Raw genomic sequence first — 23,972 nt, 5'->3', positions numbered from 1 at the left:
CCTAGGAAACGCACCATCGCATGTACTATCTATCAGATGGGCACACAAGATGCTCTCCCCCTGCCATGGTTCAGTCTCCTCTACATCCTTCTGGGACACAAGACATTTCCCTCAGAAGTAAATGCCAGGAAAGCCTCTCTAAGGAGCTGGTATGTTTCCCCCCTTTATCCTCATTGAATTATGCTTCATGCCTCTAGGATGCAACTTGATATAGGGTTCTACAGTCTGTCCACGTCCCTTCTAATGTGCTCCCGGACAGTAACTCTACTCTTGCTTGTATTTTATTTTCCATTTGTAACACTTACGTTCGCTTCAACTACTTCATGGATGCTTAATAAAATAAAGGCAGAAACAGATTTTGGGTGTAAGTGTATTTTAATACCATCTTGAAGTAAAAGAATGTTTTACTTCAGCTCTTGCTGAATGCCCACGTTCTGAAACAAAGATGACCCATAAACATTTCTTACTATGAATGTACTTTATTTCTGAAAGTGGGATGAACTTTTATATGTCTACAATTAGGCAAGAAAATAACACTAGGCAAGATTACAGGAATTCTGTTTTTTAACTACTAGATCTGCAATCTAACTTTTTTGATTTTTTATTTTTCTGTTTTGTTCTAACGTCTTCAGTATTATTTTTAATCAGGATTGTAATAAGCCAGTTAATTTTTTGCAGTTAGTATTTAAACTATCCACAGAAAAATACAAAAGGGAGCTCATAACACTTCAGCAAACCATCCAAAGTTGTGGACAAATTTTACATCCTGAGGATAAGAAAAAGATAGAATAAATATATTGATTAATGTCTTTTAAAGTACTAATATTAACAAACTTTTCTCCCACCTTGCAGTAACTTCCATGCTCAGTAAGTTTTCATCTATCTAATATCAACCCTAGTTTCACACATTTGGAGAAAAGCTAGATTTTAACCAACGGACCTTTAACACACACTATCACACACAGAAACCGTTGCACCAACGCATCGTTTTCTGAAAAAGCAGTCTGAATTTTCAGTTTGCATTTCATATTCACTTTCCAATGAAACTGGGAGACACTAATTAAACCCTACTCATCTCAACTGAACAGTTTTCTATGTTCTACCAAATGTACACGTAATACCCACCAACTTTTCAAGCGACACACATTCCAAAGGGCATTTACTCACTCAGTTCTTCAAGGGCTGGGATCTCAGGGTCCGTGCGCTGAGAGGCTGAGCACTAATAATCATTTACATAAACGCTGAGATGAGTCCGCCAGACCTTCTGAACATTCCCTAAGCAGCTCCTACTTCACAATGACATCAAGCACCTGTACTGTGCTTTCTAAATCGTGAAGCTTTTCCAGAATCTTCCCGGTTCCTTTCCAGGTTGCCTCCTGCCTGCGTCTCGACGGTCTAGGACTTCCTCTCTCCTCCTTCGAGCTCAGGACTCGGTCTGTAACTGACTTAGGACACTGCCCGCGCGCGGCAAAGCCGGCCCCAGGGCGACCTTCCTGGATCGTCACCCACAGCCCGCAGGGCAGCCCTCCTCGCGGGCCCAGGTCTTACAAGCGCAGCGAACAGCCTGGGAAGGCGCCAGTCCAGGGTTCCAGTCACGGTCTGGAACCGCGGATTGCAAGTGGGAGCAGCTGGCGGCGAGCCGGGGCGGCGAGGAGGCGATCACAGGCACCGCGGACTCGAGCTTCACCGCGCACACCTCCGGCTGCAGGCGGCGAGAGCGCAAGGTGAAGGCCCCTCCCCTACGCTCAGGCTCTGGGGGTCGGAGCCCGCCTGAGTGCAAAAGGCGTGGTACCGCCTGCCGGGTTGAGATAATCGCCAGGGCGGAGCCCGCGCCCCTAGGAGCGCAGGTACCGCCACCCACCCGCCAGCCCAGGTCAGGGACAAGACTATCCCGGAGCACGCAAGGACAACCCCAAAACTCCTTTCTCCAGGGCACTTCCGAAACGGACAGTTAGCGATTAGCCCTGGTAGGATGCTACCCCTACTGATCAATACTTAATGAATTTGGTCACTAACGGTGCGATGTGCCCCTAAGCACGGAGGGACGCTGACGCCTCGACCTTTTTCAATTTCGAACGTTGCCCACTGAAAGCAAGTAGGCAGTCTCTACTGAATGAACTTCTGAGAAATTAGGTTCCTGTGCCCCAGGGCCATTAAAATCAGGAACTAATTCAACAGGGAGGCGAGAGGAGTGGCAAGAATACTTTTTAAGTGAAAATATTACTGGAAACAGTTAAAAGTATTTTTTTCTCACTCCTGTAGTAAACACTTTTTTGCAAGACACTGATCGTGCGGAAAAGCTGGAAAGTGATTGTGCAGATTCAGGAAAAGGGTTGGTTATCAGGCTTTATGAGTGTGTATGGCTATGCCAAAATTCACCTGCTGCATCTACTCTCAGAAATTAGTACTTGCATCTATCTAGTTTCTGGTTTTCATTTACAAACAAAAATCATTACCAGTTAAATTGTGTAAAGCAACACTAGGAATTACTGTTAATTCTTCACCCCATACCAAAAATAATACTTATCCAGGAGGCCTAGGTAAGAAAATGGATTACACATAATTTTCTAGAATATTAAAAATACTGTACTTTCTATAATTTTAAGTCTGCATTATGGCATGATAACAAAATTGTATCCTAAAGCTCATCACTTTTGTAGGTGATGGTAGTTTTTAGACTTGCTTTTGTAAATACTAGTGGACATAAAGCATCAAAGACTATTTACATAGTCAAGCTAAAAGCAATGTTTAGCTCTTAAGAAATCCTAATTATGTGAAAAAATGGTTGTTGTTTAACTGATGCTAATTTTGCTATGTGTTTATAACTTAAATGCTATATAGATAGATAGATACAGATATATAGATAGATATGTATATATTCTCTATTAATATAAAGAACCAAAGTTTGTCCACTATTTTGTAAAAATTAAACTGCAAAAGTCTGAATGAAAAAACAAATAACATACTGTATTCTTTTAAAGGACTTTAAAAGTATATATCTATGATGTGCCCAAACGCTTGGGTGAAATTTGGGTTGGGGGGGAATTAAATTTCTGAGTCATTTAAAAAAAACACATACAAATACATTTGTCATTTTAAGCAAAGGTTGGGAAAAATTCTTCAAAGATGGCCTTTAATAACTGTTTGCAAAATTGAAAAACACCCTCTAATGAATAAAACTTTTAAACATGAAAAATTTTCCAACAAACTCTGAAGACAGTTCCAAGAGGGAACTTATAAAAATGGAAAAAAACACATGAAATTGATAAAAAATACATTAAAAAAAAACAAGATAGTAAGTTTACTATATACTATTCTGCAATTATATAAAATAAAAATAAACCAAACTATTTTAGCTGGAAATTGTCTCCGTAATAATGTTATAGTCCTTTTTTATCTTTTTCTTATATTTTCTAAATTTGATATGATATAATGCAGATATGCAACTTTTACATTTGAAAAATGAATTTTGTTTAAAAGTAAAATAAATTGATAAAATATCAGTGTTTGTTTTTACTCAGTAAAATGTACATATAAAGATACATGACAGGAGAGAGAAGTAATCAATGTAATGAATATTGGAAAAAGCTTAACCAATGGTCAAATCCTAATAAACATCAGAAAACTCAAAAAAAAAGACATATGAAAATAATTAGTCATATTCTCATCCAAAATAGAGCTAAAACCATTAAAACAACAAAAAACTTTCTGCCTTCTTTTTAGTCTTTTAAAAATATTTTAGTTTGTGATTTTTTTTTTATATTGATGTCAGTTTGTTAACTTAAGTTATATTAGAACCTAACCTGACCCTAATACTTTCTCAAGCTAGTCATTGACATCAAATTCTGTTTGACAATGTGGACAAAAAAAAAAAAAAAAAGATGCTCTAATAAATCATAAATTCCTAACTGGGCAGGTCATGGTGGGTAGTCATGCTCCAGGCCGGTAACATCTTTAGTGAAAGGTTTTTAAAGCAATCCCTACCCATTCTTCTTGTGCATCTATGTTAATACACCTTTGAAATACCAGAAGTAACACCCCTTGAAGGCATAACCACCCTCAAGAGAGTACATAATCTTAACTATCCTGTAATCCAATCCCTGCCTTGCTTTCTTCCACCTTCAGGTAACTTTCCTTAAATTCCTTCCTTAATCCAAATCCATAAAAGAAACTGTGAAACTGTCCTTCTCTGGAGCATTTTGAGGTCTTGCTTCCCAGCAGCTGTCGTCAGTTTCGGCTAGAATAAACTCTTTTGAAAGTTCTGTGGACCCTGAGAAAGAAGATACTGAGAAGGGCTCCTGGTGGCTAACTCAGAGCCTGGCAGATATTTCTAAATAGGTATCTCTCATGCAAACAGCACTTCAGAGACAAGCCTGACCCCTCCACTGAACTGCTTGTCTGCATGTGTTCCTACCATCTGTACCAGCCCTTTTAAAGGAGTTCCTGGAATAGTATTTCAACCAATAGGGCTAAGGCTTTTCCCATCCAATCAGAGTTGTGTAGCTATATCCCGCCTACCCAATCAGCATCTTCATCGACCAATCAGAGCGGCTCCATTCTGACCAATTAGGAGAGTGCCTTTTAGACCAAACTGAGGATTTGGAATCCTCATTTGAATGAGGACAGACCATTCAGAGACCAGGGTGGGACTTCTGTCTATATAAGTCAGCTCTCTCTCAGGTTTGCAAAGTGCAATTTCCCTTTCCACCAAAGCCTGAATACTGTGTTTCCTCAGCTGGAGCCAGAGCAGAGGTGTCTAGCTAAAGAGGGGCCTGGCCCCAGGGCACCTCACCGCCATGCTGCTTCATAATTGAGCCATAACACTATTGAGCTGTTCCATAGCCATGCTATTCTCACAGATGTACTGTATCACAATTCAGCTGTTTGCACTGAATAAAGAAAGTTTCCCTCTTCACTGCATCCCAAACTGGGGACTAATGTTGGCATTGAATTGGCGCCAACCAACATCATTTGACACATCTTTTCAGGTTTGGACATTTCTTCCATCAACAACAAATTCAGATTAAAGCCAGCATTACATAAATGATTTGCTTTGTAAAGAAGTGAGTCACTTTAACTGTAAGTTAGCATTTTATTTGGGGCTAATTATTTTCAAATGCCCCGTTTTCTCTTTTAATGTTTGGTTATTATAGGATACGGGATATTAGGGAGAAAGAAACCTAAAGATGACCTTCCAAAGTGGACTGATTTGCACAGGTCAAAAGTTAGGTGAATGCACAGGTGACTCACAGCTTTTCTTGGACCACAAACCTCCAGCATCCACCTCATGACCTCTCTGCCCAAGATTTATAGAGCCTGGTATTGGGACTCTTACTGAATGTGTTCTCAATCTGGCACTTTTTCTTTTCCATTTAATTAAACTTTTTTTCTCTCTTATTGCATATCAAACAAGAAAAAAAATCGCCTGTAACCCATCAGCCACATACCATCTGCTTTTAGTCTTTTCTATGCATACATATTTTCTTAAAAAACATAAGTGAGCTTACGAGTGTATACAAAGTACGGAAATGAAGGGCATCCTCTTGAATCAGACAGTCTGTGTCTGGATCCGGGCTCTCCCACAGCCTGGAGATTTGAACTTGAACTGGTTACTTAGTCTTTAGACGGTTATTGGTAATCAGAGGAAACAATCTCTCCGGTAGTTACAGAGATTAAATGAGATAATGTCTGTGTAAAGCACTGAACAGAGTCATTATCACTGATTAGTACTCAATAAATGGTAGCTATTATTATTTTATAAACTGCTCTGTTGCAAACATGGTTTCCTGTCATTCAACATCTTGTTATAACTTAATGCTTAATGGCTGCATGGTATTCAATTATTTGTTGTGTACCAAAATTAATTTAACCAATCATCTAATTATTCACAAAACATCGTTGTAACTATTCTCACATCATTGCTCCCATTCATATATATTCCAGAAGGGAAATTGCTGGCACAAAATGTTATGCCCACTTAAAAATTTCTAATATACATAGCCAATTTTCCCACATGAAATTTGTGCCAAATTCAGTCTCCCAACAATTTAAAAGGTTGCTTGTTCTCCTAAATTCTCACAAATACTGGATAGAATAATAAATTTAATTTTTTAAAACTTGATAAATGACAAATGGCAGTGGTTAATTTACACGTCTTTGACTTAGTGAGCAAGAGTTACCTTGTTAAATACCTAATGATGACTTGTGGTTTATTTGTAAATTTTCTATATAAGGCCTTTTCCCATTTCTTTCTATTAATTTTTCAGATGGCAGAACAAGTAAACAGAAAGAGCATGGATCACTGATGATATAATTTATCTACTGGACTATCTCCACCCTAGTTGACATCACTGTCATGTTTTACGTGCCTTGCAATCAAACCACAGAATTATCAAAATTAGCATTTCTTTAAAATCCTAATTGAAAGCTTTGGAGCCATCTAGAGTCCACACCCTTGACACACACACTGGAGATCTAAAATGGCATTAGCAGGGGTAAGTTGTGGCCATGTGCTTTTGTAGGCAGTGTCATGACATAAACAGACAAACAGGGAAGATGTCCTCCAGTGAAGGGAGCAGACAGTCTCATTCATGAAATCACTTAAGCCTCACTTCTAAAAACTTCAAAAATAACTGGGAGGTTTTGTGGGGCTTGAGGTGAGATGGAGGTGGTTATACTCCTCTCCAATAATCACACCCGTGAAGGGCTTGCTTGTACAGTTTTCACAATGGTATCTATCAGTGCTTGATGGAATATCAGCAAAAGTCACAGGCAAAAGATACAAATTCATTTAATGTTGATAAAGGATATGGCTTATTATACAGAATGGTAACCAAAGCAGTCTTCTTTTTAAAGGAACAAATTTCCTGGGTCTGTAACTCCATGAATCAGGTACCCTAATATCAACGCTCCCACAGGGACATGTGACATCCGACTCATAGGATTTTTAATATCCTCCTAGCGTCTGGCAGCTGCCTTGAGCTCTCAGTCTATTTGCCTGCCTGGCCACCAAGTGCAAAAATCTCGTAAGAACCTGTTACCAGCTTTTGGGTTCTTGGGTTCCCCAAGGTAGTAATCAAGAGAAAATTCCAGAAACACTTCCAGACCGATTTTATTAAGCTTATGCTAGAGCACAAGGGAGGCAGCACAGAGGAGAGGAAGGTCCTCAGAACTCTCTCTGGAGCTGGTTCTACTTGGCTGCTTTTATAAAACGAAGGACTTTTTAAAAAGACAAATGGACTCTTAGGGAATTAAATGAAAATAGGAGAGTTTGTGATAATGTTTGTTTATGCAATTACTTATCCAGGTGTGAGTTGTTGGCTGACTTGTAGAAAGAGCAGTCTTTTTGAAAGTAGAGGGCTTTCTTTATAGGTTGTGTTGCCTGGTAATCAAGTTAGCGCCTGTGCTGTGGGGCAAGATGGTGGACTGCTCTTTATCACTACCCCCAGGAAGGTCAAATAGTCGTCAAATCTTGATCAAATGCACATGCAGAATAGTGGTTTCGACATCTGTATGGAAGTAGAGGTTTTGAAGGGAGATAAAATCAGCTGCTTATGCATTTTTGTGTAGGGAGTGATGGGATGGTGGCATTCCTTCACCTCAGCCCAAGTCTCTACACTGTCTCAAATCAAGTATGTTATTTAGTTCTTGGTCCAAGTGGTAAATTGAAGGGTCAGTTTTCTCCTGTCAAGTATAGGTTTCAGGCAGGACTTATTAGGGACTGGGGGGCATTTGGGATACATATATAACATCTGTAGAGGACAGGCTATTCCATGACGTGACCGCTGCTTAAGTGCTGCCAGACCTGTCAGCTAGATAAGGGGCAGAACAGACATTGCTCCCCTTAATTCCCTCACAGACTGTCTGATCGACCCCTTCCTCTACGCCCCACAGTGTGCTGGTTTGTGCTGGTGCCTGGAACAGGCGGTTGCCCTGCCCTAGGCAAGCATGATAGGCATTTCCCCCTTATCAGGAGTGGATCATGCCGCAGTAGTCTAATCCATCCTGCCTTGTTCTACATGCATATAACCCTTTAGCGCCTGTCCCATGGAGTGGAGGATATCCATAGCATCTCACTGTCTCCCACCACGCACTTCACATGTAAGTTCCCCTAATAAACTCTTAATGTAACGAGAATTGTCAGCCTCTTCCTCTGATTTCTCAGCCCCAGGAAATTTTCCCAACAATATCTGTTGTGGGTCCAACTATATTTGTTTCCACTACCATTCCAAGTTAAAGAAAATAAATCACAGTGCAAGACACTGCATACACCATGTTCCTCTGTGGCTCTGTTCACAGCTACCATGGGCCTTTGGCGAACTCGGTGAGAGAAAGGTCAGTCTGTAATGGCTTGAGAGCACTGACAAGTATGTGAAAGAACGGAAACATAACACCAGTATAGACAACTCTTCTCAAAGCTTTCAACTATCAAAAGGTATACCTTAAAGGCTATCTTGGGGTTCACAGAAAATCTTTCTTATTTGATTTAAATTAGACAGGCCAGGATATGTGTGCCTGCCCAGAGGACAAACCATGAAGAAGAAAAAGTGGTTAATTGGTAAAATCAGGTCCCTTAGAATGCAGGGTGGAAATGGAATTCAGAGGAATTAGCATTAGCAAAGGAAAAAAAAATTTTTTAAATTGTGGTATAAGGGAAGGGAATGGAATCAAGATGTGTCCTCATGTAGATAAATGTTTTAATTAGGGAAAATAGAGAAAATTGAAAGAACTGTCTGGCCCATAACCCCACTTTCTGAAGTTGAGGATCAGCTGAGAGTGTGTGTGAATGAGAACATAGGGGATTTGAGAAAATGGTGACTACTGGAATAGACCTGTGTTCATTTCCTATGGCTACAGTAGCAAATTACCACAAATTTAGTGGCTTAAAACAACAAAAATTTATCTTCCATTTCTATTGATGAGGAGTCTGATGGGAGTCTCACGGGACTAACACCAAAGACGTCAGCAGGTCTGGGTTCCTTTCTGGAACCTATTCCAGGTTCTAGAGGCTGCCTGCATTCCTTGGCTTATGGCCCCATTCCTCCAGCTTCCAAGCCAACAACGAAGCATCTCTCTGACCCTGCTTGTTATCACATCACTTTCTCTGACTTTCATCCTCTGCCTCCCTCTTCTACTTTTAAGGACCCTTGTAATTACGTTAGACCCACCAGAGAAAGCAGGATAACCTCCCTATTTTAAAGTCATCTGATTAGCAACCTTCTTTTCATCAACAACCTTAATTCTCCTTTGCCAGGTAATCTAACATTCACATTCTGGATATTAGGACATGGACATCTTTGGGAGGACATTATTCTGCCTACCACAAGGTCCTAAGGAAACAAAAAGGATACTAATGTAGGAACCCACCTGCACTCATATAGTTGATATGAAGATTATTTTCAACTGAAGATATTAGAGATATAACTGATGCAGAAAGAAGCCTTTTTGGAGCTTCCCTTATCTGACTAAAGGCAGGGTCTTCAGAGAGTGAGGCTGCTATAAATCCCATCTCAGGGAGCTTTACCGCCAGGAAGACCACGAACCACTCATACCTGGATAAGAAATTCCGTGAACAAATATCAAATATCAAACAATTATCAAAAACTGCCATACTTCCATTTGTTTCCCTAAAAGTCCATTGGTCTTTTCTAAAAGTACTTTGTTTTGCCAAAGAAGCCCTTTCTCCCCTCTTCCCTCTCTATCAAGTTGGTATATAAACCCCATAACCTCATCTTTTCTCCTTTAATCTGTCTGTTGTCAGTTAACTTTCAGCTCCTCCCCTGCCCAATGGACCTAAATTGATAGAGGAAAAGTTTTTCCTCCCAACACTAATAAGGGACCTAGAGAGATTGCACAGCAACACCAAGGACCCCTAATATTAGATTCTATAAATGTCCTGGCATCAGGGTATGGCTTTCCCATTCACAAAGAAGTAAAGATAGAGAAGGTTAAAAGGTTGAATAAAGCCTAGGATGTGGTTTTGGTGGGTGGGTAAGGTAATAGAAAAATGAGCAAGGAGTGGGTGAAGTGATTCACCATAGGAAAATGAAACTAGGAAGAAACCGGTAAAATGGGAGCCTACAGAGGGGTTAGTTTGAGGCTGAAGAGCTGGAACAGGAGGATAAGGTCACTGAGTAGGAAATTGACATTTAATATTGGCATTCCAGATTTTAACAAGGTCCCAATGTTTAAACATGACAGTAGGATTATGGAAGTAAAAGGGAGGTGGATTTGTCTTCTATTACTGAGTGACAAACTATCAATTTAACATCTTAAAACAGCACTCATTTATTATCTCACAGTTCCGGAGGGTCAGGAATCTACGTAGGCTAGGCTACCGTGTTTCCCCGAAAATAAGACCTAGCTGGACCATCAGCTCTAATGCGTCTTTTGGAGCAAAAATTAATATAAGACCCAGTCTTATTTTAATATAAGACTGGGTCTTATATAATATAATATAATATAATATAATATAATATAATATAATATAATATAATATAATACGCATAATATAATATAATACCAGGTGCTGTAATTTTTGCTCCAAAAGACGCTTTAGAAATGATGGTTCGGCTAGATCTTATTTTCGGGGAAACACGGTAGGTCCTGTTCAGGGTATCACAGGGCCAAATCAGTGTGTCAGCCAGCTGGACTTCTTTATTGACACTCTTATCTGAAGAATTTGCTTCTGAAGTCAAGTTGCTGGCAGAATCTAATCCCTGTTTTAGGACTGAGGTTCCTGTTTCCTGGCTGACTGTTAACCAGCTCCTCCGGGTTGTTCACATTCCTTCTCATGTGAACCCCTCCATCTTCAAAGCAGATGAGTCCGTCTCAAAATTCTTCTCTCTCAGACTTCTCCTTCTGCCTTTTAAAGGGCTTCTGTGATTAAATCAGGCCTACCTTGATAATCACACTATCTTGGAGTCAACTGACTTGAAACTTTTAATTACAACTGCACAGTTCCTCAGAGCAGTACCTAGGTTAGTGTTTGGTTATAAAACCAGTGGATGAACTGGAATCTTGAGGGCTAGGGAAGAAGGGGATCTTTAGAATTCTGACTACCCTGGAAGTGAAGTTGAGAAGATCAAAGAGCACAGAGCTAGAGTGATGGGTTGATCATCTAGATACACATCTTCGGTAATAATCATCTTGGAGAGAAGAGAAATGCCAAAAACCTGTTGTCAAAGTCTTATAGATATGGAGACGAGAACAGAAGGTGGCATTAATTCAGAGAGAGACAGCGTCATGTGTGTATAAGCATACAGCAGTGTGGGGGGGAGGGGTAGGTGTGTTAAGAGCTCAGAATCTGGAGCCAGATCACCTTGGATCATATAATTTCTTTTATATAGCAGACAAGAGACCAATTAAGAAATAATTCATTTGGGAAAAAAAAATAATTCATTTGGTTATAAAGTTCACAGAGGTATGAGTAGTCAAGTTCTAAAAAATGAGTACGGAGGGTGGAAAATACATATGATTAGGTATTCATAATTAACCTGCAGAGTCAGAAAGTGGCATAGAGGTTGTAACATTTGTCCCTGCAAAATAGGTTGGAAAGTTCCATGCTGAGAGTTCACCAAACTAAATTTCACATATCCATAAAGTCTTCTGTTTAAGTAAATTTTTTAATTGAGGTATAACATACATGCAGAACAAGTAGAAAATCTAAGTAAACACCCTGATGTATATTTACAAAGCGAATACACCTGATTTATTATCAATACCCCAGGAGCCTCTCTCATGCCCCACCCTCGTCATTGTCCCTTCCAAAGGTAACCACTCTTCTGACTTCCATCATTATACATCAATTTTGTCTGTTTTTAAACTGTATATAAATGAAGTGATTACTCTTTTGAGCCTGCCTCTTTTTATTCAATATTATTTATATGAGCTTCATCCACATGTTTTCACATAGTAAAGGCTTATTAAATTTAATCTCTGTGTAGGATTCAATTGTATGAATCTACTGCAATTTATCCATTCTACTATTGATGGGCCTTTTGGGTTGTTTCCAGTTTTGAGGTATACCCTAAAGTGTTAGATCAGGAAAGAATCCTAATGGTTGACCAACCACATCACCCATTAGAATGGCACAAGTGGAGGCCCGAAATTTGAAATCATCTTCTCCCCTTGATTATGCTTAAAACAGCATAGAGAAAATTAGAGAGAGGATCAGAGTTGTAGAAGAGAGTGAACCCATAAGCCATCGTTCCATTTCTCCCTCCAGCAGATGCTAGCCCCATTCAGCAACATTTTTCTGAGGGCTTCCCTTGTGTTAAGTCCTGTGTTTGACAATGAGGTAGAGAAATAACACATAGAAAAGGGGAGACAGATGTGTAAATGGATGCATTACAGTGAAAATGATATGAGAAGCGTTATACCCCTGGGGCTGGTATGACTAAGTCTATATGGGGATGAGGGCCGTGGAATGCTGAGACTGGGGGAAACATCTGAGCTTAGTATGCACAGGAGTTTCAAAATTCCAGGGTGGTTGAGGACGAATGAAAACTCTGGGATATAGATAGGGATGATGGTCACACAACATTGTGAATGTATTTAAGACAACTGACTTGAACACTGATAAATAGTTAAAATGATAAATTTTATGCTGTGAATATTTTACCACAATAAAAACATTTTTTTCTGGGCAGTTCTTTTGGAAATCACTTTTGTTCATTTTGTTAAAGGTTTCTAATGTGAGTGCATGGTTCTCTCGATTCATTTGTGGTCATGAATTGCCAATATTAATTCTTGAGTTACGGTGTGATTATACATCCGTTGTGTAAACATTGACACGGTCTTTCCTGATCACTCGAGCATGAAGTCATTTTCAACTCCAAAACACTGTCTACCACCTTCCACATTCTGCCTTGTGTGGTAGTAATTTGTGAACCTGACATCCTGGATGCTCAATAATATATGATGAGTAATCAAATGAGGGAAAGACTGTTTTATCTTCCAAACTAGAAAAAGTGTTATGAGGAAAAGATGAAGAAATGCTAGATTAAAACAAGTTAACTAAGGAGACTTCATCATTGTAGAACATGTATACAGCATTTGTTCGTGAATCCTATCCCCCAAGAAGCATCTCAACTTGAACAAAAATATGAGAGAATCTTCTGGGGCCAAATTGTGGAGGCTTTGAATTCCAAACCAAGGAGTTTAGACTTATCTTGAGGGGAAAACACTATTGAAAGTTTAGCGTCGAGGGATGACATTGCCCAAGTAGTCTTTTAGAAAGATTAATCTGTTCCTGTATAGAATGGATGGAGGAATGTGGGAAGGCAGAAATCAGTCTGCAAATGAAAAATATAGACTGAACTAGAGCAATGGTGGAAAAATTTGTGAGAAAATGGGCATGAAAAAACAGTATAAAGGAAGAATTTACAGCATCTGGTATCTGACAAAACATTCAAGATGTGAATTGACTTCAAGATCTCAAACCTGAGAAACTAAAAACTTTGTAGTGGTGTTAATGAAAATTATGAGGGCAGAAAGTATGTCTGACACCTAGGATATTTCCTAAATATTGCCTTGAAACAACAGATAACTCATAAATATATATTGACTGAATAATAAAAAGAAAGTTTATCTTATAAAAGTCAGGGACCTATCCACCCTTACCTGAATCTGCTATGTTGTAAAAATGGAGATGGGTGTCATAAAAGGCTTACCTCTGTCATATAATACATTACTGACTACTATAAACATTTCATTGCCTATAGAGATAAGAGTTTATTCATGGTAGGAACTAAAGTTAAAGTGTAATGAGTATTAAATAATGCATTATACACATTTGGCTATCAAGCTTAACTTTATAATAGCTGATCTCAACAAGGCTAAATGCTTATAGGCTCACCCAGAACCCATATTAGACCAAGAAATATACATTAATTATTCTGTGCATGACAAAGCCATAAGCCAATTGAGATGTACCCAAGTTTCATCTCACCTCTCCAGTTTTTGCTAGTTGACCTTTGGGTGCCTCAATTTCTTACTTCACATTAATGGTGACAATCCCTGTCAGAGTGTTGAATAAAGATTTTTTAAAATTTGTGACAACAAGGATGGATCTCGAGATTATCATGCTAAGCAAACTAAGACAGAAAATGTCGAGAACCATATGATTTCACTCATATGTGGGATATAAAACTGAAAGCAACAAACGAACAAGATAAACAAAAACTCATACACACAGACAACAGTTTAGCATAAAGGGGGAGGGAGGGTAATAGAAGAGGGTAAAGGGGATCAAATATATGGTGATGGAAGGAGAATTGGGTGGTGAACACACAATGCAATATAGAAGTGATGTATTATCGAATTGTATACTTGAAATCTATATAATTTTATTAATCAATGTCACCACGATGAATTTAATTTAAAAAAATATTTATAAACTAATGTATATTTGGAAAATATAAGGTAACCTTGATTTTTACCAAATGACAATTATAACAGTAATATATATTGAGTAGTTACCACTTGCCAGGCAGTATTCTAAGTGCCTTCTAGTTTTGCGGCCTATTTAAAACCTCATTTAATCTTCGCCACAATGCCTTTAGGTGGGTTCTATTAAAATTTCTATCTTGTAGATGATGAAACTGAAGCATAGTGAGATTAAACAATTTACCCAAGGTCATACAGATATTACAATTTATATTAGTGCTGATATAAGAAATACTAACACCATTATTTCCTGTAAAAACTGCTAAAAGAAATTGGAAAGTAGAGGTGAAATAAATTTGTTCAACCTTCAAAATCCCCCTCAGCCACAATGGATCAAAATAAAGGAAGAAAAGCAAGAAAAGTCTAGGCAGTTGCAAGTCCAAGAAACATCTCCAGAAAAGAACCTCCAAATGGTAAGAATTACGAAAGCTTACGGGATGAAGGCCTTGGGTCTAGAAGCAGGTAATGGTGGTAAGGAGGTTAGCCCAAAAAAAGGGAACGCAAACTATAGGAGGCAGAGGACTAGAGCTAGGCTCACCACTTGAAGCCCAGGGCAGGGATGGGACTGGCCACTTACAAAAGGGGTGGCAGTAGTGGGAGACAGTGCAGCTGGATGTGTCGCTCTGTTGTTTGGATGGGCATATTGTAGCAGAGACACAGCACATAGGTGGGGAAGCTCCTCCAGCCCATCTTGCCTCTCATAGCTGTAGGGGCCTCTGTGCCTCCCCAAAGGAGGGCAGTGGGTACTGAGAGCCACTGGAGTGGACCTCTGCCTGTGAAATGCCAGGTTTCACCTGTTGCATCAATTTTAGAATGGGATTTTTTATTTCTGAAAAAAAAAACAAAACAAAACAAAAAAAAAAAACACGCCATTGGAATTTTGATAATGATTGCACTCAATCTATAGATTGCTTTGGGTAGCACTGTTATCTTAACAATATTAAATCTTCAAATCCACGAACACAGGATATCTTTCCATTTATTTATGTTTTCTTTAATTTTCTTTCAGCAATGTTTTTGCAGTTTTTAGTGTACAAGTCTTTTACCTTCTTGTTTAAATTTATTCCTAAGTATTCTATTCTTTTTGATGTATTATAAATGAAATTATTTTCTTAGTTTCCTTTTCAGATTGTTCTTTGCTCAACTACAGAAAAGCAACTGATTTTTGTGTGTTGATTTTGTATCCTGCAACTTTGCTGAATTCGTTTATTAGCGCTAACGTTTTTTTGTGTGTGTGTGGAATCTTTAGGGTTTTCTACATATAAGATAATGTAACCTTATATTATGTAAAAAGAGATCATTTTGCTGCCTCCTTTCCAATGTGGATGTCTTTCATTTTCTTGTCTAACTGCTCTGGCTAGAACTTTCAATACCATGTTGAACAGAAGCAGACACCTTTGTCTCATTCCTGATTTTACGGGAAAAGCTTTCAGTCTTTCACCATTGAGTCTGATGTGAGCTGTGACGTTTCCATATATGGCCTTTATCATGTAGAGGAAGTCTCCTTCTATCCCCAGTTTATAGAGTGTTGAAAGAATGTTGAATTTGTGATATATTTTTTTGCATCAATTGAGATGATCATGTAGTATTTTTCCTTCATTTTATTAATGTATTACACTGATTGGTTTTCATGTCGAACTATCCTCATATTCCAGGGTTAAATCCCACCTGGTCATGGTGTATAATCCTTTTAACATGCTGCTGAATTCAATTTGTCGCATAATGTTGAGAATTTTTGCATCTACATTCACAAGGGAAAATGGTTTATAGTTTTCTTGTAGTGCCTTTGTGTGGCTTTGGTTTCAGGGGAATAGTCTCCTCAGAGAATGAGTTAGGAAGTATTCCCTCCTCTTCAATTTTTTGGAAGAGTTTGAGAAGGACTGATGCTAGTTCTTCTTTAAATATTTGATAGGATATACCTGTGAAGTCATTTGATCCATTGCTTTTCTTTGTTGGGAGGTTTTTGATTACTGATTCAGATTTATTCAGGTCTATTCAGATTTTCTATTTCTTCATGAGTTGGTTTAGGCAGATTGTATATTTCTAGGAATTTGTCCATCTTCTCTAGTTATTCAATTTGTTGACAGACAATTGTTCACAGTACTCTCTTATAATACTTTGTATTTCTATAAAATCTGTAGCAATGTTTCAACTTTCATTTCTGATCTTAGTAATTTGAATCTTCTCTATTTTTCCCTAGTCAATGTAGCTAAAGGTGTGTCAATTTTGTTGATCTTTCCAAAGAAACAATCTTTGGTTTCATGGTATTGTTTTTATAAAATATGTTGTAGTACTCAATCCATAATTATATAACTGCTTACTTTGGTATTTTCCTTATGAGAGTATAAATTACTTTTTAAGGCCAATTTCTACCTTTATGATATATACATACTCAATAAATTCATTAAATGAATAAATGAGGTAAGTTTAAAAGGGTACACAAAAAAGAAATGTACATAAATCATAAGCGCAAAGAAGCCATGGGGTGGTTTAAGGTAAGAATGCGAAGCTGGCTTTTATATGCTGAACACAATACATTTCCCTTAACAGCATGTTTTTTTCTTCGTTATTATTTAAAACAACAGTCATTGAGGTGGATTTCTATTGTTAAAGCCTGGTTGCTACAGAGTTCAGAGTTTTTCCTGGCTTCTCTTTGATGTCTAAGTTTTTTTATTCTGAGCCAGAAAATAAAACCCCATCAGGAAATACTGATTTTCTCACTTTGTACTGCCTTAGCCGACCTCAGGACTCCTGACGTTTTTGTTTGTCCTCAAATCCAAGCTGAGCTCCCAATTCTCCATCACACTTTGCAAACAGGCATTACAACTAGTAAGACATTCAAACAGGCAGGAGTTAATTTACAAAATTAGAAGGGCATTTGGTTAATTGTAAGGTCCCTTGCGACTACACCAGTCTATGCTTCTGCTGATGATGACTTATTTAGCTTGCTGAGTTTAAATACACTGAAATGCTCACAAGCAGCGGGTGTCACACTGTGATCCGATAATCCTAGGGTACCAAGGAGAGGTTTCAGGGACTCCACAAGCCTTTTATGTACATATCATTCTCAAAAACAATGTTTAATCATTAAGAAAATGAAAAGACAATCCACAGACTGAGAGAAAATATTTGCAAATCATGTATCAGATAAACAACTTGTATCTATAGCATGAATTTTTTTCCTAATAAATAAATAATAACACTTATATATTTTGGTTCTGTTCTATATATGAAATTAAAAATGTGAATATTGCATATGCCTTTTTTTAAATGTATAGGCTAGAGGAACACCTTGTATCCAGAATACATAAAGAACCCTTGCAAATCAATGCGAAGAAGATAAATGCCCCAGTTTTTAAAAGGGGCAAAAAATTTCAATAGACATTTCACTGAAGATAATATGAATGACCAATAAGCATATGAAAAGATGTAACTTGCCAATCAACAAGATATTATACAGTGAAAACTTTGCACATCAGAACTGTCCTCTAATTACCACAGAAACATTCCAGTTCAACATGTAACACATTTCAATACCAATTATACATTATTACACAGTAAATAAAATTAATCAGTTCACAGGCCTCTCAATGAAATAATCACTTTTAATTTTTATCTTTCACTACAAGTTGTATAGGTATATTCAGACACTTTTTACAGGAACACAGACAATGGATATTTTTACACAGACACTAACATACCAGCTTTCAGGAAATTATCTACTCTTCTCTGCTGGAAGGCCAAGAAATAGGGGGGAAGGGGCACAGGGGGTGCAAGTGGCACTAGTAAGGTTTGCAGGAAGCTTTTCCAGGTGATAGAAAGGTTCTAAAATTGGATTAGTAATGGTTACACAACTCTACACAGGTACTAAATTCCACTGAATTGTACACTTAAAATTTATAGTATCTAAATTTCAATAAAGCAGTTTTTTAAAAAGCCACCAAACAATGTGTTCATTCTAAATATAGAGAAAAACATTTATTTATTTATTTATTTATCAATTACATTGAAAAAAATTGTACAAAAACATATTGTGACCTGTCATGCAGTTATCTACCAAAGTTTAACATATTGGAAGCCCATGTGTTAACTTGTGCTAGTTTTATACGTTACCTCAGAATCAATCTTCTCTTGTCATCTCTGTTTAATCAGAGAAAAATCATAAAATTGTCAGATGAAAAACAACACAAAAACTCGAAACTATTTCTGCTTGTTAGTCTGTAAATCAGATTTTTCTCAATATTGTACAACTAAAACAAATGCAGAAATAAATTTATTTTAGACATTTTCTGCAACTATAACAAACCCTTTTCACAACACATGTGTGCTCATCAAAAATACTTTGTTTTCATTGACTAGCTTCCTAATAGGTAAATACTATACATTTTAAGATATAAATAATAATAATTACATTTTTGTATAATGTAGTTGTTCATTTATTTTTAATTTTTAAAAAGTTTTCTGTTGCGAAAATAAAAGAATTCTGAACTCTCCTGGACCACAGGTGGTAGCAAAAGATCAAGCTCAACTACATTTTTACTAGCATGATGATTGGAAACAAGTTTAAAAGAATACCTTATTATTGTCCTTGAAGGCCATGAAAGTAAGGGGAATTTATTTACACAGGAAAAGTTTAACTTCAAAAAACATTTTTTAAAAAAACGATGTGTTCCATTTCCTTCTTTACCCAACATTTCACAGAAACAGAGCGCTCTTTCCCTCTTCCTCTTTCCTGTTGGCAGGAAACCAAACATGATATCCTGTCGCTATCTTGGACCATAGTCCATGAGATGACTTTGAGAATGAAAGCCACATATGGCAAAGCAACAAGCTGAAAGGAATGTGGGTTCTTGTTATACTATCTCTGGAATGCCTATCTCTAGATTTCTTGAACATGAGACACAAACTTTTATATTGTTGATGCCACTGTCTTACATCTAAACTTAATCCCAATGAATATACTGAGATCAGAGTGGTACAGACGGAGGGAGTGGTAGGCACAACGGCTCTGAGACAGGAAGTGTTTGGCATTTTCAGGGCATAGCAAGGTAAGTGTGTCTGGGGTATCAGTAATAGGAGGGAGAATGGCAGGAGATAGGGTGAGGTGAGGGCTGACAGGGAGCCAGATGGTGTAGGGCTTAGTGGCTCATTGGTATTTTGAGCTTTTATTTAGATGTGGGAAGCCACTGGAGGGTTTTGAGAAGTGACTTGATTTATATTTTGAAAGAATCTCTGTGTAGAGAACAGACTGATGTTAATGTGTTAAAAGCATCATGGTGGGTACATAATTATTTATTATAATATTCTCTACACTTCTTATATATGTTTAAAATATTCTAGGTTATAAAGTTTCATAATCACCTTTATTAACTGGCCAAGCTAACAATGAATCATTTACAACTAGTTTTACAATAACCTATCAGAATAAAGAATGTGTTAACACAAAGAGTTCAGTCTATATATTATAGAAACTAAAAAAGCAGTTCAAGACTTGTTGAGAATCCATATGGTGTACGGTCAGCTCAGAAACCTCAGCATTTGAATCCTGCCTCCGGGTTTTACTAACTGGTGGAGTGACCTTGACTAAATCATTTAAGTTTCCTAACTTACCAAAGTGTAATCATCTTTATTTCCAAAGAGTCTATGACGATTGAGTGCTTAGGATAGTTTCTGGCACAGGAGAATCATCCCATAAATGGTGGCTTTATTATTATTAGCCACAATTATTAGAGATTGAGAATACTTAACCACACTTTTAACATTGGATGAGAGCAATATGAAATTTCCAGTCCCTAAAAAGGTTTTACTGTTTTGGTAGAGACACAAGCATTCTCTACTACTTGGATAAAAAAGCTAAGTATATCCACTTTTCTTTATTCTATATCTAGAAGTGCCTGCCTAGGAGACTTGAGTATCTCAACCATAGAAAGGACTGTCCCATAAGAAAATCAATTAATTATCATTCTGATTCATACCTCAATTTCTTGTGAGATTAATTATTATGCATCAGCAAGTATGAGCCCTATCAGTACAAGAACACTGAAAAGATCCAGTTTCTGGAACCACGTAGGTGAGTCCCAGCCTCTCAGCTAGGCTGATATTACCTCAGTACTGCTTACCAAGCACCAATTACTTCTGCTTGAGCAGCAATTAATCATTTGAGAACTAATTCAGGTACAGAAACAAACAAAAAACATGTTTGCCATGGCAGTTGAGGAGAGAAATTGGCATTTAAAACCAGTCGATCAGACTTCAATTTCCAATCAGGCACATAAGGACCTTTGAAGTCACCACTCTACCCAAACAACAAGCAAAAAGCTTAACAAATGGAAAAATTAATAGCTTTTATTAGATCTCTCAGAGAACGGAGGATACAGGGCAAATTGTTCCCCCTAAAATTGGAAAGACAGGCAAATACAGAATCACAGCTTAATGGATCAATGCCAGGGTAGGAAAACTTGAATTTCAGTAATTGACAACTTGCTAGGGGCTTGTTGTAGACAAGTCCTTAAGCTGAAAACTTCAAGGGAGTCTCCTCTCTTTTGTGAGTTTTATCTCTAGAGTTCTACCAAGTTCTCACAGGGAAAATCCACTTGGGCTTCTCCCAGGAAAAATAACCATTTTGAAACAAACCAGAACATTCTGTTTTATCAAAGCTTGCCCTCAAAAGAAACTATTTTACCAGAGCTTAACCTTTTGGGATTTTATCAGAGCCTAAATGACCCAGGAAAAAAGGAAATAACCAACTCCAGTCAGCCATCTTGTCTTATCTAAGGTGAGTAGAGGGGTGGAAATAGGAGATGAGAGGCACTTGTGAAGTTCCAACCTAGGAGCACAGGCTCACTAAAAAATTAAGAACCTAATCGTAAGATTACGGAGTGATACCTATCTTCCCTCACTTTGCTACTACATTACTAAAGGCCTATTTACCAGAGTTCCTTTTACTCAGTACATAATGTCTGACTTTCAACCAAAAAGTTACAAGGCATACATAAAGGCAAAAAACACAGTGTACAGGGCAGCCTGATGGCTCAGTTGGTTAGAATGTGAGCTCTGAACAACAGGGTTGCCAGTTCGATTACCACATGGGCTACTGAGCTGCGCCCTCCCCAACTAGATTGAAGACAACGAGCTGCTGCTGAGCTTCTGGAGGGGCGTTATGGCTCAGTTGGTTAGAGCATGAGCTCTCAACAACAAGGTTGCCAGTTCAATTCCCGCATGGGATGATGGGCTGTGCCCCCTGCAGCTAAAGATTGAAAACAACAACTGGACTTGGAGCTGAGCTGTGCCCTCCACAACTAGATTGAAGGACAACTATTTGGAGCTGATGGGCCCTGGAGAAGACACTGTCCCCCAATAGTCTCCAATAAAATTAAACGAAAACAAAAACAAACAAATAAAAAAGCACAGCATGAAGAGACAGAATAAGCATCAGAACCAGACTCAGATATGGCAGGAATTTTGCAATTATCAGGCCATGAACTTAAAACAACTATGATTAATATGCTAAGGGCTCTAATAGGAAAAGCAGACAACATGAAAGAACAGGTGGGCAATAAAAATAAAGAGAAATTATATAAATGATTAATATTAGAAAGGAAAGGGTGGACATCACTACGGAACCCATGGACATTAAATAGGTAATAAAAGATACTATAAACAACTCTACGGCCAGAACTTTGATAATCTAGATGAATTGGACCAATTCCTTGAAAGACACATCTGCCAACCTTATACAGGAGGAAACAGACAATTTGAATATGCCTATATCTATAAATAAATTGAATCAATAATTAATACTTTTCCAAATGAGAAAGCAACAGATGGGTTCACTAGGAAATTCACAAACTATTTAAGGAAGAAATCATACCAATTTTCTACAATCTCTTTCATAACATAGAAGCCAAGGTAATACTTGCTGAGTTTATAAGGCCAGCATTACCTTAATACCAAAACCAGAAAAAAAAAATTATAAGAAAAGACAAAACAAGAAAAGAATAGCAATATATCTCATGAATATAGATGCAAAAATCTTCACCAAAATATTAGTAAATTGAATCCAACAACATATAAAAAGAATTATACACCACGATCAAGTAGGATTTATCCTAGGTATGCAAGGCTGGTTCAACATTTGAAAATCAATTAATGTGACCCTTCACATCAACAAGGTAAAGAAGAAAAATCACATGATTCTATCAATAAATGCACAAAGAGCATTTGATAAATACCAAAACTCATTAATGATTTAAACAAAACAAAACAAGGAAAACCTCTCAGCAAAGTAGGAGTAGAGGGGAATTCCCTCAACTTGATAAAGAACACCCACAAAAAGCCTACAGCTAACACCATACTTAATGGTGAGGAACTAGAAGCTTTCCCATAAAGATTAGGGAAAGGCAAGAATGTCCCCTCTCAACACTGCTTTTCAACATCTTACTGGAAGTCCTATCAATGCAATAAAGCAAGAAAAGGAAATAAAAATAATACCAATTGAGAAGGAAGAAATAAAACTGTCTTTGTTTGCAGATAACGTGATTGTCTACGTAGAAAATCCAAAAGAATCAGCAACAATAACAAAAACTCCTGGAACTGATAAATGATAGAGTAAGTTTGCAGGATACAACATTAACCTATGAAAGCCAACCACTTTCTTATATACCAGTGATGAACAAGTGGAATTTGAAATTAAAAACACAATGCCATTTACATTAGCATCCCCCAAAATGAAATACTTATGTATAAATCAAAGAAAATATGAACAAGATCTGTATGAGAAAAAGCACAAAACTCTGATGAAAGAAATCTGAGAATAACTAAGTAAATGAAGAGATATTCCATGTTCATGGATAGGGAAACTCAATATTGCCAAGATGGCAGTTCATCCCAACTTGATCTATAGATTCAATGCAATTGCAATCAAAATCCAAGCAAGTCAGTCTATAGATATTGACAAACTGTTTTTCAAGTTTATATGGAAAAGCTAAAGACCCAGAATAGCCAACATAATGTTGAAGGAAAAGAACCACCTCAGAGGACTGACACTACCTGACTTCAAGACTTATGACAAAGCTATAGTAATCAAGATATTAGTGAAAGAATAGAAGAAATCTTAGAAGTTAAGATCACAGCAGCATGAATATAGGTGCAACACTATCGTGTTTAGCTCAAATGGTCTTATCAACTGCAGTATTCCATGAGCTGCCCCCAACATGCTACTAATGGGAAAATGTCCATTAATGCCCCTCAACAAATTTAAGAGATTATATTTGTAGAATTTTTTGTTTCAATAGTTTATGGCATTAATCTCTCTTTATTTAACCTTTTCTCTTTCACTTCCACCCAAATTGCTTATCCTAGGAGGGTAGGTTTCCATTAAACTTGTGGGCCAAAAGAAGGGGTTCTATGGAAAGTAACATCACAGAGTGATCTGATTATAAATATCTAACTGGGCAGGTCATGGTGGGTAGTCATGCCCCAAGCTTATAACTTCTTCAGTGAAAGGCTTTAAGCCAGCCCTGTCC

General features: G+C 37.7%; 1 protein-coding gene across 4 annotated transcripts in view; it reads right to left on the bottom strand.

The window, feature by feature from the left end:
• LOC109452252 (broad substrate specificity ATP-binding cassette transporter ABCG2) overlaps positions 1 to 23,972 on the bottom strand; it is a 106,066-nt gene that overhangs the window by 57,279 nt on the left and 24,815 nt on the right. The window contains exon 1 of one of the 4 annotated variants that reach the window (XR_012493348.1): positions 1,168 to 1,750. The exons of 1 other annotated variant lie outside the window; for it this stretch is intronic. The gene's annotated coding sequence lies outside the window, so the exon portion shown is untranslated. Of the gene's footprint in view, positions 1 to 1,167; positions 2,091 to 13,951; positions 14,020 to 23,972 lie in introns of those variants that run through there. 2 more of the 4 variants (XM_074323695.1, XM_074323698.1) reach the window with 2 other exon arrangements.

The sequence above is a fragment of the Rhinolophus sinicus genome, linkage group LG02 (assembly GCF_036562045.2).
Source record: "Rhinolophus sinicus isolate RSC01 linkage group LG02, ASM3656204v1, whole genome shotgun sequence".
Taxonomy (NCBI): domain Eukaryota; kingdom Metazoa; phylum Chordata; class Mammalia; order Chiroptera; family Rhinolophidae; genus Rhinolophus; species Rhinolophus sinicus.
The sequence above is the reverse complement of the archived record's forward strand: the minus strand, read 5'-3'. Positions and strand labels throughout refer to the sequence as shown.